A 15,207-nucleotide genomic window follows, 5' to 3' on the forward strand; every position below is an offset into this window, starting at 1 on the left:
GTTGGGCTTCCAAAGAGAAGAGGAAAGGGGCAAAAGAGGGGGTACAATGTGAACAAATTGTAATGAATAATTATGTAAGAAATACTGTAATCAAGGTGATGAAGGATAGAGATACTTCAGGACTGATGGCTTCTTCTTTGAGGTGCTGCCTGGAAGCAGCAAGGATGAGCTGAGTTTTCTTTAAGGGACTTGGCAGTGAGACTCTGATCATGTTCCAATGAGTATTTGAACAACACATACTTCAACTGATGTATTTTAAAGAAAAACGATATTTTGACATTTTTAAAATTTTAATAATTATGCTTTATTTACTTTATTTATCCCCCCAATAAAGCCCTCCCTTCTCCCCTCCTAATCCCACCTTCAACCCCTCTCCATAACATATAATCTGCCCTGAAACCTAGCTTAGAATTGACCAATACAACCTGTGATATATTTACTAGCCTCAAAAGGTGTTTTTGATCTTTTGACTCTGTGCAAAAGTGGGGACTGACATTTGCAGGCCTGGCAGGTAGATCTTTAGCCTGTGCCTATCTTTCTTATGTGTTACAGATTCTTAATCAACAACTTCAAAGCATACAAGTGAAATTGCATGAATTTAACTTAACGTATTCTCTGTCACTGTGGGATTGGGCAGGCTGTACCATCAGTGATGGCGATCCTGCGGAACTAGGATGGCTTCTAGCAGATTCGCGCCCTGGGAGGATGGTGCAGCCACCACACGGGACTCCGGGACACGTACTGCTGGCTTTTGTCTGCCGCTAAAGTGCTTGGGGCTCCGTCTCAGCAGCTGTACACCCCAGGCAGTTAGGTCTGCGCTGAGAAAGATGAGTCGCTGTGCCGCTGTGCTGAGGAGGAAGGAGGTCTGGGGGAAGGGAGTGCTGCAAGATCAAAGGATCGTTTCTCTCCTTCCCCAAACAAGTCCCCCGGTGACCAGAGACCAAAGTTATCACCTCCTGCGATGTTCCCTGTTGTTCAGAAAGCCTCACCGTGGTTTTACTGGGTTAGGGGTCCTTCCATTCACCAACTCAGAAGTTCAGGTATCCCACCACTCAGAAACTGTGTGTGCTAGTCACTATCTTGGCTCCGCTCCCCTGAATTTAACTTAATGATCTCTAATGACCCCATTTGATATGGAAGTAAATCAATGACGTGTGAGAGTAAAATTGTGTTTTTCCAACTTAAGACAGAGGCTCGTAAAAATCATATCTGAGAGCTTGATGATGAGTAAAGAAAAATGCACATTTTGCCAACATAAGACAGGCTCTCCATAAAACAAAGAAGGGGAAATGAAGGAGTCTGGTAATTGAAATTCTGCCTCATGTCCATGGCAAATGCGGGTCTTATGTAAATTCCATGTCTCATAGACAGTCCTTGATGGTCTCTGCAAACTGTGTTCTGAGCCTAAGAAGTAGATAGCAAGATCACTGCAACCTTGCAAACCAGAGAGCAAAATTTGTGTAGCCTTGAGTGAATTCCTGGATGCCTTGCCAGGTGGAACAAATGTGTTGCTACTGTAAATTTTTTTTTTTTTTTTGCTTTTACCCTTTGCTTTATTTTCTGTCTTTCTTTCTTTTTTTTTTTTTTTTTCAATGCAGTTTATTCAGGAACATTGAACAATCCTCGGACCCCGGGGAAAGCCAGCCCACAGCTTAAATAGCCTCTGGGTAGCCAACCCAGGCGTGCCACGGGGGCAATGCAGATAGGTCCACATACATGGAAGCAAGCCAGATCCTCGGCCTTAGCCAAATGTGGAGTTGTTCGTGACAGAGAGCACTCACCATCGGGAAGGTGGAAGGCAGAAACCAGCTCCATCTTTAAGGCAATGCATTCCGCAGCTCTCTACAGTTCCACCTTTTTGTTTTAGCTGCGTCAGGCAAAAGTAGAGGTCTGATCTCTGATACCCTTTGCTTTATAAGTGCTGTTTGTTCCTCCAATAAACTGAGACTTGATCAGGAATCTGTGTTGTCTCCATTCTTCATGGCTCTGTCCCTCCAAATATACTCACTCTTTCAGGTGGCCCCTGTTAGAATAGCTCAAAGGACTGTCAGGTTACTTACTTTTTTCCATGCTCTTAAACAATGATTAACACACCCAGCCAGCCTATTATATCAATAAGGATGTGAAGGTAGATTTAGTCAGTACAACAGTAACTGCTCAGTTCAAAGTCACAACCTAGGAAATTTCAGATCCAAGACCACACTAGGAGACCACCTTGTCATTTGGTACCTTTCCCTTTATCCCACATCACTTTGAAGCTGCCCTACCTAGGAAGCTGTCCAATTAAATAAACATTAAAGATTCAATTCCTATCTGACATTGACACAGAGGTAAACAGGAGTAAATGTGTGGGATCTGGATAAAGGGATGAAATAAAGGCTAGTTGGGTTTCAGAAGAGTCAAGTGTGCACAGTATCAGAGATACTGGACACTGAGGAAAGTTTGTTTACTCATCTATAAGGAAACCTCAAGATTCTCTCAGGTACTAATTGGCTAAGAGGGAGAATGATGCTATGCAAAAGGTGAAATCCACTAAGAGTTTCAGGAGCCAGTTTTACTAACTGGGCCAAGTGGACAGCCTGCTTGAGAGAAAGGCTGAGCACCCATACATGCCTCAATCTGGGAAGCTGAAAGCCCACAACTGAGAGATGTCAGTTTCTGTGTCCAAGAATCTGAGTTCAGGAAATGTGTCACATATTTCTTTCAAGTGGTCACTAATAAAGTCATGTGTCCATGACATGTGGGTTTCCCATTATCACAGATTCCATTATTATTTCTTAAATGCACATGTATGTCCTCAGTCAGAGAATTACTTACTGGGAAAACACTCCCTGGGCAAGGTAACTCTTTGAACAAGAAGTGTTTAACTGTGACCTTGCTTATATTTATACAGAGTCCATCCATAGTGTTACATCATCAAGCAGTAATCTTGTGGTAGTCCTTCAGCTGAACTGAGGGATTTTCATACTGAACCACAATCAGCAGGCAGAGAGAGGGAGACTGAGACAGAGACAGTAAGTACTAGACTGACAGATTCAGAAATAGAGAGAGATAATAGATAATAAATAGAGAAATAGAGAGAACAACATAAAACAACTTATAAAGTGGAGACTGAGAGACAGACTCCATTCGGTATGGTCACTTTCATTGGCATAACAACCTCAAAGCACACCCTCCTATACCATAAATCCAACAGGAATTATATTATCTAACAAGGCCATATTGCCTATCCCTTCCCAAATATTTCCTCTCTGGGGACTGCACATGTAAATAGGTGAGCTTCAAAGGGACATTGCTATTCAAAACACCAGGAAGTGGAAGAAGATTGTGAGACTTCTAGGCTAAAAGAACATAGTTATCATGATAGTTTGTTATTCAATACAATGATTAAAGTCCCAGAAACTTCCAAGTTTTAAAGAACAGGATTCATAATCTCTTTTGGAAAAAAAAGAGGAATATTTTCATAAAGGAGTATTATTCAGCTAAGAAAATGACATCATGATATTTTCAGGCAAAAAGGTAGAACCAGGAAAAATCATCCTGGTCGAAGTAATTAAAATGCAGACAGACAAACATTTGATGTATTCACTTATTAAGGAGTGTCCTAATAATGAAGGATATAGTTCCAATAGGCCATCTATTGTGACCAATCCAATTTTTCACTAGAGAGATTGGGCGTCAGTTAATTGAGTCCTGGGGCCAGGGCATCTTATGAAAATTTTCAAGTGACCCAGGCTGTTGTTAGTAAAATATGTTGCTCTCTGCCCTCAACTATTTGATCAGTGCAGCGTTCTTGTATCCTCAGAGATGCCTCATTCTGCATCAAATGGGATTACAGAGACCTACAGTCTGATATTATACAGAGAGAGGCCTTAAAACACCCAGGTCTAAATGAGATTTTCCTATGAAATTCTCCCTCCCCTCAGACCTCTGGGAGGCCTGCAGGAGAGTAGGAAGTAAGAGTGTCATAAGGAGAGGAAATTGAGGACACAAAGAGGACAATGCCTGAAAATCAGGCCTCAGAGGAAGATGATGCTGCCAGCCTTGATGAGAACTGATAAGCTAGATTCCGATAGAAGAGGGGAAGACCTCCTCTCTCAGGGGAATTTTAGAAGTGGTATAGGGGTAGGAGAATGAGAGTGGGTGGGAATGGAAAGAGAAGAGGGAGGGGACAGAAGAGGAAATACAATGTGAACAAATCATAATAAATAAATACAGAAGAAAAACTGTGATCAAGGTGATGAAAGATAGAGCTCTTCAGGACTGATGGCTTTTTATCAGGGGTGATGCAAGGATGAACAGGTGTGGCAAGGATGAACTCATTTTTCTCTGAGAGAGTTGGCACTGAAACTCTGATCATGTGCCAAAGATTAGATGAACAACACATGCTTCAATTGATTTATTTTAAAGAAAAAAATTTAGACTGGCACACTTGTAGGAATTTGAACCTAGGAGCAATTGAAAATGAATGTAATGTATATTATATCAAATTCCTACATAAGCAATAAACATGATATTTTTACAACTTTTTCAATGAGTTTTACATGGGGAAATGATTCCACTAAAGGAGGGCAGAATTTGACTTTGTAAGGCATACTTACCAGGAACTCCTTCTGCAATTTTTTTGGACTTGTTTCCAGTAGTGGCTGGTCAAGTTTTGGTATTTGGGTGTTCTGGTTACTCCAAGGTGACATTGTCTGTTTTCTGTTTTCCTCATGTGTCTCTGTGTGTGTGTGTATGTTTATCTATAGACTTGTATATTTTTAGACTATTTGAATCAACACCTTTGAGTTTAGTCCTGGATCATGAGAGTTAAATTCTTTAAAACATTTACAAAGTTATCAGGTCTTTTAAAATAGTAACCCTTGGACAGTCTAACAAAGAATTTAATACAGTTTCTCAACCATTTGAGAGAAATAATAAACTTTGGTATTTATTTTATTAAGTTTACAAAATAAAACCAAGCCATGCTGTTCAATCCATTTAAACAAAAACTGAAGTTATTACAACATATTCATGTAAAAAAAAACTATAAAAAATGTTGTTCTTCATTTTAAAAGGCTTGAGAATCTTCAATGCAAAATGTTTGCTTGTCTTCTTTTATAGGTAAAAAGGACTACAGTTCATGTGATTCCCAGGGTCATGAAGAGTTATATTCAAATCATTGTTAACAATTATATAAAATATATACCAGGCTGCCAGTACCTAATAATAAATGATTTAATACTGTTTCTTTCTGGCTTATAAGTTTGTTATGGCCAGAATAGTCTATTTTTGCTGAGGGCTATTGGATAGGTTTAGTTCTCTATTTAATGTTAAATAAAACTTTTGTCCTTTAATTTTTTGCTGTTAAGTTTTAATACAACATGATAGGATTAATAAGATTTGCTATCCCCTTTATAAATTAGGTTTAATTAAAAGTTTTGCTTTGATTTTATTTTAAAAAGAGCAGATTTAAAGTTATGTTAAAGATTATAGTTGAGTACAAGATTGAGTTTTAACTAGCCTCTTAGATGTTTAGGATTTTTTTAAGGTTACATCTAAAATTGGTAATCATAAAGTTTTGCCTATATAGATCAACCGAAAATTTGGTTGTAAAACAAACATTTGAAAAATATGCCAATTTGAGATTATAACATTGTGTTTTATAGGATGAAGTATAGAGCAGTTGATAAAGGAAGACAAAGAGTAACTCAAATATGCTGGCCCTTAGAGATCTAATAAATATGGCATTTTAACATATGTAAGCTTACTATGACAGAGTCCACCCTGTTGAGGCACAAAAAATAAATTAGTTCAGCTTTTGCAGGTGAAACTTATAGTTTTTTTTCCATTTAAAATAAAAATAGCCCAATTTTTAATACTTTAAAGGTATTTACTGATGGTTCATTATGTGGTGTTGCTACCTATGATTACAAAAGTAAAAAAATATCTTTTTCAAATGTCTAACACATATGAACAAATAGCAGAGTTATCTGCAATAATGGCTGTGTTACAAAGTTTTAATAAGCAGTCTTTGGACATTTTTACCTATAGTGCATATGTCGCTCAGTCTTTTTCTAGGTAGTCAAATTCAGACAACTCTCCTGCTGTAATTTTATGTTTACAAATTCAAAATTTGATTGAAATAAACTTTCCTGTTTTATAGGACATTTGAGTGTTCATTCTAAGTTGCCAGGACCCCTGTCTAAAGGAAATGCATTGGCAGATAAAGTCACCAAAGTTTATTGTTCACAATTAAAAAGAGCCCAGGATGTCCATAATATGCATCATCTTAATAGTGAAACCTTGAGACTCAAATATGGATTGACTAAGGAAAGGCCCATAGTATAGTCAAGGCTTGCAGTATTTATCCTCACTTTCAGCCTCTTCCTCATTTGGGAGTCAATCCTAAAGGATTGGTTCCAAATCAGATTTGGCAAATGGATATTACTCATATTCCAGAATTTAAACAATTAAAATATGTGCATGATTGCATAGATAACTATTCTGTATTTATTTTTGCCACTCCTCAACCAGGAAAACTTATAAGAATGTTATTTCTCATTTTCTACAGGCTTTTAATGTTCTAGGAGTTCCTAAGCAATTTAAAACCAACAATGGAACAGGATATACTAGCAAATATTTTAAAAGATTTTGTCAATGGTTTCAAGTTTCTCATATAACTAAAATACCTTACAGTCCTCAAGGACAAGACATGGTAGAGCATGCCCAAAGAATTAAGATTTATTTGCAAAAAAACAAAGAAAGGGGAGCTACTCCCCTGGACACCTAAGAATCATCTTAATCATGTTCTTTTCATTCTGAATTTTTAAAATTTGGAGAAGCTTGGTAAATCTGCAGCAGATAGATTTTGGCATACAGAAACTAAGAAAACTTTTCCTAAAGCAAAATGGACAGATCCTTTAACAAATCAATAGCATGGACCCGACCCTGTATTCATATGGAGAAGAGGATCTGTGTTTTTCCACTGGAAAATGGTGCAGTTCGATGGCTAAGGGTGTCTGGTGAGACAAGTGATTGAGGAGTTTTCTCCTGACAATAATAATGATGTCAATGAAGACCCCTGCAGTCAAGGTGACTGTTTATTGGGCGTATTTCCTTATCTACCTCTAAGACATCCAGTTTCCTGGAATAGTCTAGAAGCCCTTGTTTTTGAAGGAACACAAGTAAAACAGACTCTTAAGTTACAGGAATAGGAAGAGGTCATCATCTTTGCTTTACAAGAGAGAATATTCATCAGGACTACTAACCAGTCTCTCCTGTCTGGGTCATAGTTCGGAATGTCTACTACTCTAAAGTCGGGATGGCAGCTCAAGCCTCCCTTTGCAACCAGGCAAAGTGGAACATTGGAGGGATATTATTGTCTCTTCCTATGGGAGTTAAGAATGATAGTCTTACATCTCCAATGAGTTATCCACCCTGTGAGAAAGGGGATCAACAAACATGTCTTCCACTGATGGTTCCTTGGACAAAATGCATTGGAGAAATGCCCAACATCTACTCCTGGGACAATGACCCTGCATTTACAGTTGTTGGCAGGACTTGTCCATCCTTAAGGGTATTAAAAACTTGGCTCCTGTTAAAGGCAGTCAAAATTTCTTTGTTTTAGAAAAATCTTTTTGTGCTGCACTTTGGAGGACTTCAAATAAAAACTGGCAAACCTATGTATGGAAATTGGGGGCTGCATTGGGACATATAGGCATTCTCTCTGGAAATGCAAGTAGATTTGCTAAAGTAATCAATTCTGTTTTGGCATGTGTTACTCCTCCTTATTTACTGCTAATTGGAAACATTGTAGTAAGACATTTTAAAAACAATAATACCTATTCAATTGAATTTGTATATTACAATCTTACTAATTATGTTAGTACTGATAATAATGCTCTTTCAGGATTGTTAATCAACCTGCTTTTATTATGATTCCTGATGGGGTTTCTGATTCTTGGTATTGTGAAACAGAATTTAATTGGACTCAGGTTCAGAATCACCTTGCTGGTATTTGGATTAGCAAAACCTTCTCATTGGATATGTTAACGATGAGAAATAAGATCCATGACATCAAATCTGCAAAGAAACCTAGGTTATAATTTGGCAATACAGTCTGGGCTATATTTACTAGCCTCAGGAGGTGTTTTTGATCCTTTGACTCTGTGCTTAAATGGGGACTGACATTGTGAGCATGGCAGGTATGGGTTTGCTGGCCTGTGCCTGCCTTCCCAGTGTGTCACAGTTTCTTTTTCAACAACTTCAACGCATGCAAGTGCAGTTACATGAATTTATAATTAATATCTCTAACAACCCCCTTTAATATGGAAGTAAGACAATGACTCAGTGACACGTAAGAGCAAAATTGTGGTTTCTCCAACATAAGACAAAGGCTCGTAAAAACTGCATTCTACACCTTGATGATGAGTAAGGAAAAATGCACATTTTGCCAACCTAAGACAGGATCTCCATAAAACAAAGAAGGGGGAACTGAAGGATTCTAGTTATTGGAATTCTGCATTCTGGCCATGGCAGATGTGGTTTTATGTAAGTTCCATGTCTCAGAGACAGTCCTTGGCAGTGTCTGCAAATAGGGTGTTCTGAGACTGAGAAGTAGATAGCAAGCTCCCTGCAACCTTGGGAACCAGTGAGCAAAATTTGTGTAACCTTGAGTGAATTCCTGGATGCCTTGCCAGGTGGTACAGATGTGTTGTTACTGTGAAAAATAAAATTTCCTTGATCCCTTTGCTTTATATATGTTGTTTGAAAGTTCTGTGAACTGAGACTTAATCAGAAATCTCTCTTGTCTCCATTCTTTGAGTCTCTGTCCCCACATTTCCACTTCCTCTTTCAGGTGGACTCTGTTTGACTAGTCTGCAGGACTGGTCAGGTTCCATTCTCTTTTCCTTGCTCTTAGTGACTCAATATTACAGGGAAACCTAGACCCTGCCAGCCTATTTTATCAATAAGAATATGAAGGTACTTTTAGGCAGTAATTTTCTAGACAGTGCCAAAATATTATATCAATAAGAATGTGAAGTACATGAGTTACTGCTCAGTTCAAAAACACAACCTAGGAAATTTCAAATCCAATACCACAGTAGGAAACAACTTTGTCATTCAATACATTCTCCTAAATCCTACATCATTAAGAAGCTTCCCTACTTAGGAAGCTGTCAAATTAAATAAACATTTAAGTTTCATTTCTTACCTGACACTGTCACAGAGGTAAACAGGAGTAAAGGTGTGGGTCCTGGATGAAGGGCTGAGATAAAGGCTTGTATGTTTTCACAATAAAAAGTCACATGTGCACAAAATCAGAGATACTGGACTCTGAGCAAAGTTTCATTACTAATCTCCATAGAAATTTCAAAATTTTCTAAGTTGCTGATTGGCTGAGAGAGAGAGAGTGATGTCATGAAACAGGTGTAAGCCAGTAAGAGTTTCAGGAGCCAGTTGTTATAAGGGCCAACTAGACAGCCTGCTTGAGAGAAAGTCTTAGAAGCTCTACATGCCTCAATCTGGGCACCTTAAAGCGCACAACACAGAGATGACATTTCCTGTGTCCAAGACTCTTAGTTCAGGAAAAATGTCACATATTGGCTTCAAGTGGTCATTAGTAAAGTCATGTATCCTTGACATGTGAAGTTCACATTATCATAGATTCCATTATTAATTGTTAAGTGCACAGATATGTCCTCAGTCAGTGAATTACTTACTTGGAAAATGCTCCTTTGAGAAAGGCAACTCTGAATAAAAAGCACTTAATTTGGGGTTTTCTTATATTTTTACAGAGACCATCCATGATGTGATGTCAGCAAGCACTCATCTTATTGTAGTCCTCCAACAGATCTGAGAGTTTTTCAAACTGAACCACAGGTGGTAGGCTGAAGGGGAAAGAGATAGAGAGACAGATTCAGAAATAGAGAGATTGAGACCAACAGAAACAAGGAAATAAAGTGACAGAGACTGAAAGACAGAGGCTCCATTCTGTCTTGTCACTTTTATTGGCATTTCACTCTCAAAGCACACCCTCCTAAAATATAACTCCAAAAAGAATTACATTATCTAACAAGGCCATACCTCCTAACACTTGCAGACATTTCCTCACTGGACACTCAACATGTAAAATATTATGCTACAAGGAAACATTGAACTTCAAATCACAAGGAGGTGAAAGAAGATGGAAGGTACTTCTGGGCTAAAAGGACATAGTTATCCTGATAGTTTGTCATTCAATACTATGATTAAAGTCCCAGAAAATTCCAAGGACTAAAGAACAGGACTGACAATCTCCTTAGGGGAAAGTGTGTAATATATCTATAACAGAATATTACTCAGTTAAGAAAATGACAACATGACATTTTCAGGCAAATGGATGGAACCAGGAAAAATCATTCTTGTTGAAGTAAATAAAATGCAGTAATACAAATACGGCATGTATTCATTTATCAGGAGATCTCCTAATAGTGAAGTATAAAGTTCAAATAGGCCATCTATTGTGAACAAACCAGTATTCCATTAGGGGTATCAGGTGGCAGTTAATTGAATTGAGGGCCAGGGCATCCCATAGAAATTTTCAAGAAAGTGAGGATGTTGTATTTAAAATATGTTGCTCTCTGCCCTCAACTGATCATCAATGCAAATGTTCTTGCTTCCACAGAGATGCTTCTTTCAGCATCAAAAGTGCTTGCATAAGAGACTCACAATTTGATATTATGCAGAGAGAGACCTTAAAATACCCAGCTCTGAATGAGGTTTCCCTATGAAATTCTCCATTCTGTCATATCTCTGGGGAGCTTGCAGGAGAGAAGGGAGTAAGAGAATTCATAAGTAGAAGGAATTTAGGACACAAGGAGAACAATACCGTGATAATCAGACCCTAGAGGAAGATGCTGCAGCCAGCCTCGATGACACCTGATAAGCTAGGGCAGATAGCAGGGGAGGAGGACCTCCCCTATCATGTAACTAGAGAAATGGACTAAGGGGAGAAGAAGGACTGTGGGTGGGACTGGTAGAAGAGGAGGAAGGGGGCAGCAGCGGGGAAACAAAGTGAAAAAATCATAATAAACAAATACATAAGAAAATCGGTGGTATCCAACCATGCTTGGGGCGAATGTCCTGCTTCAATGGCTGTAAAGGCCTGAATGATCATGGCTGCATCACACTATTGTGAGACTCTAATCTTGCATATATACCACAGGCAAACCAAGGAGACCAACACCAGAAGGCCTGCTAACGCTCCCATGCCCGCCCATTCCTTCAGATGATTCATGGCTGCAGCAATCCATGATGATAATCCTGTGGCTAGTCCTGCGTCCACTCTGGTAGAATTTACTGTGACAATGGCCACTCTCAGCTACTCCATCGTAGTATCGAATTCTCCAGTCCAATTACCTAAAATATAGCTCAACAATTGTTTAGACAGATTTGCAGCACAGGAAAAATTCTCATGTTATATGCTAGTGACTCAAAGTCCAGCATATTTTCATTGACAGCCAAGTTGAGCGATTTGCCATAGGGTATCAATTTGCTCCTGCACGAGGTCAATCCTCTGATTGAACACCATCAAGCTTCCCGCTCAGGATGAGAGGCTAAGCACTGCACTCAGGGTCAGCCGCTTTGGACCCAGAGAAGAGCATGTCTGATTGCATGCGGGTTGATGCCCCAGGTCCCGCCTCTGAGAAAAAGGTATCAGACGGGTCTGATGCTCTTTGGGTGGATGACACCTAAATGAACATTGGTACAAAGTCCAAATTTATTTCTAATATCAGAGATCAGACCTCTACTCTTGCCTGATGCATCTAAAACAAAAAGGGGGAACTGTAGAGAGCTGCGGAATGCTGTGCCTTAAAGATGGAGCTGGTTTCTGCCTTCCACCTTCCCGATGGTGAGTGCTCTCTGTCACAAACAACTCCACATTTGGCTAAGGCTGAGGATCTGGCTTGCTTCCATGTATGTGGACCTATCTGCATTGCCCACGTGGCGTGCTGAGGTTGGATACCCAGAGGCTATTTAAAGTGGGCTGGCTTTCCCCAGGGTCAGATGATTGTTCAAGGTTCCTGAATAAACTGCATTGAAAAAAAAAAAAGAAAATCGGTGATCAAGGTGATAAAGTATAGAGCTCTTCAGGACTGATGCTTCTTCTTGGGGGTGGTGGTAGGGTATGGCAAAGATGAAATCAGTTTTCCTTAAGGCACTTGGCACAGAGAATCTGACCATGTTTCAATGAGTATATGAAAAACACATTCTTCAATTGATGTGTTTTAAAGAAATAAAATTTTACTGTGACACATGGGCAGGAATTTCAATCTGGGAACAATGGAAAAGGAGTGTAATATATGTTACATGAAATTCCCACATAGTCAATAAAAATAAAACGTTGACAACTACTGCAATGGCTTTTAAAAGGGAGCAAAGATTCTACTAAAGGAGGGCAGAGTTTGACTTTATAAGACATGCTTTCAGGACCTCATTATGTAGCAGAGATTCTTAGCCGTGAACTAGTGGTTACCCAACTACCTCAGACCCCATTAGCTCAAGTGGCACCTAAAACAAGCAGTCCTGGCACTAATAGTAAGTTTTGAGCATTTGTCTTGAGGACATATGTAGAAACACACAACTGTTCTTTTGTCCTAGGCATATAACACAAATCCATTTCTCTGTCCTGAATTTCCAGTTTTGACTGTAAACCCCAAGACCAGGAGGGTTCCTCACTGACCCCAGAGTAGGACACAACTGTTGATTCAGCCTGGTCAACCAATGCAACCCTGCTCATAGAGGGTTGGCAACAATTGTGTGGAAAAATACCAGCTGTCAAAGAGTATTGCCTCTCAGTTTTTTTTCAAATACACCAATCTTTCTCTGTTTCACCCAAAACAGTCCCAGGAATTGTATGGTTTCTTTCATATTTCCAGCTCTTAAAGACTCAATAATCCAGGGAACTCTAGACCTTGCCAGCCTATTTTATCAATAAGATTGTGAAGGTACATATATTGAGTACAGGAGTAACTGGTTAGTTCAAAGTCAAAACAGGAAATTGTAGATCCAAGACCACAGTAGAAGATAACCTTGTTATTTAGCACATTCACCTTAATCCCACATCACTTTGAAGCTTCCTGACTTAGGAAGGTGTCCAGTTAAACAAACATTAAAGTTTCATTTCCTACCAGATATTGTCAAAAAGGTAAACAGGAGTAAAGGTATAGGACCTGGATAAAAGGGATGAGATAAAGACTTGTTGGGTTTCACAAGAAAAAGTCACTTGTGCCCAGGATCAGAGATGTTTGTGTATTCATCTCCATGGAAATCTCAATATTCTCACAGACCCTGTTTGGCTGAGAGGCAGAATGATGTCATTAAACAAGTTAAAGCCAGTAAGAGTACCAGGAGTCAGTTATTAAAAGAGCCAAATAGACAGCCTGCTTGAGATAAAGGCTGAGCAGCCCTACCTATTTAAATCTGGGCAGCTGAAAGCACACAACCCAGAGATAACGAGGCTATTATTTCAGCAAGTATCACATATTTCTTTCAACTGGTCATTAATAAAGTCATGTATCTTTGACAGGTGACTTTCACATCATCACAGATTCCACTATTATTTGCTAAATGCACAGATATGTTCTCAGTCAGTGAATTACTATCTGTTAAAATGCTCCCTGACCAAGAAAATCTTTGAACATAAAGAGTTTAATTCAGAATTTGCTTATATATTTACCATCCATGATGTCATGTCAGAAAGCAGACAACTTGTAGTCCTTCAAAAGAACTGGTAGATTTTCATACCTAAACCATAAGGGGCAGGCAGAGAGAGAGAGACAGAGCTCTAGAGAAAGAGCTAGAAAGACTGATTCAGAAATACAGAGATGAAGACAAACAGCAAAAAAGATATAATGTGACAGAGACTGAGAGACAGAGACTCCATTCTGTCTGGTCACATTCATGGACATACCAACCTCAAAGCACACACTCCCATAATTTAACTCCAAAAGGAAATATAATGTTTTAATATGTTTAATTTTAATTTTTATTAATTAAACCATTTACTTTGTATCCTTTACCTCCTTCCTCTTGCTATCTCACTTTCCTTTGCCTTTGTCCAGCATGCCCCTCCACAACTCCACTAATAGCGGTCCTCTTCCTCTTTTTCCTTTTGATCCTACTTTCTCAGATCACATCAGGAGTGGCTTCCTTCCTTCCTCTGTGGCCTGGTATGGCTGCTCCCCCATCAGCTAAGGTGATTAAGCAATAGGCCAACCAGTTCATAGCAGAGGCAGTCCCTGTTCCCATTACTGTTCCCTTTGACACTGAACTGCCAAGGGCTACATCTGTACAGGGGTTGTAGGTTCTTTCTGTGCATGTTATTGGTTGGAGTATGAGTCTCAGGAAAGACCCCTGTACTCATAGTTTTTGTTTCTGTTGCTCTCCTGAGGACCTCCTGTCTTCTCCAGATCTTACTATTTCCCACTTCTTTTATTAGATTCCATGCACTCTTCCCAACAGTTGGCCATAATTCTCAACATCTGATTTGGCAGTCTGCAGAGCAGCACCTTTTAGAGACACTTTATGGCAGGCTCCTAACTTGTTCCTTGTTTTCTCCTTCTTCTGATGTCCATCCTCTTTGCATTTCAGGATGGGGATTGAACAATTCAGCCAGAGTCCTCTCTCTTGATTAGTTTATTTAGGTGTACAGACTTTTGTAGGTTTATCTCATATTATATGTCTATATGAGGGAGTATATACCACGTGCTTTTTTTGCTTCTGGGATAGCTCACTCAGGATGATCTTTTCCAGTTACCACCAATTATCTGCAAATTTCCTGATTTCTTTTCTTTTTTTATTTGCTGACTAATGTTCTATTGTGTAGAATTACCACAATTTCTGTAACCATTCTTCAGTTGAGGGAGCATCTGCGTTTTTTCCAGGTTCTGGCTATTACAAATTAAGTTGCTACAAACATGGTTGAGCAAATATTATTATTATTGTGTACAATATTATTATTATTATTAATATTATTATTATTATTATTAATATTAATATTATTAATATTAATATTAAACAATATTATTATTGTGTACTTGAGCCTTTTTTGGATATATGACTAGGAGTTGTATAGCTGGATCTTGAATATGCACTCTTTCTGGTTTTATGAGAAAGCTCCAGATAGATTTCCAGAGTGGTTGTACCAGTTTACATTTCCACCAGCAGAGGAGTAGGGTT

This window comes from Meriones unguiculatus (assembly GCF_030254825.1).
Source record: "Meriones unguiculatus strain TT.TT164.6M chromosome Y unlocalized genomic scaffold, Bangor_MerUng_6.1 ChrY_unordered_Scaffold_23, whole genome shotgun sequence".
Taxonomy (NCBI): domain Eukaryota; kingdom Metazoa; phylum Chordata; class Mammalia; order Rodentia; family Muridae; genus Meriones; species Meriones unguiculatus.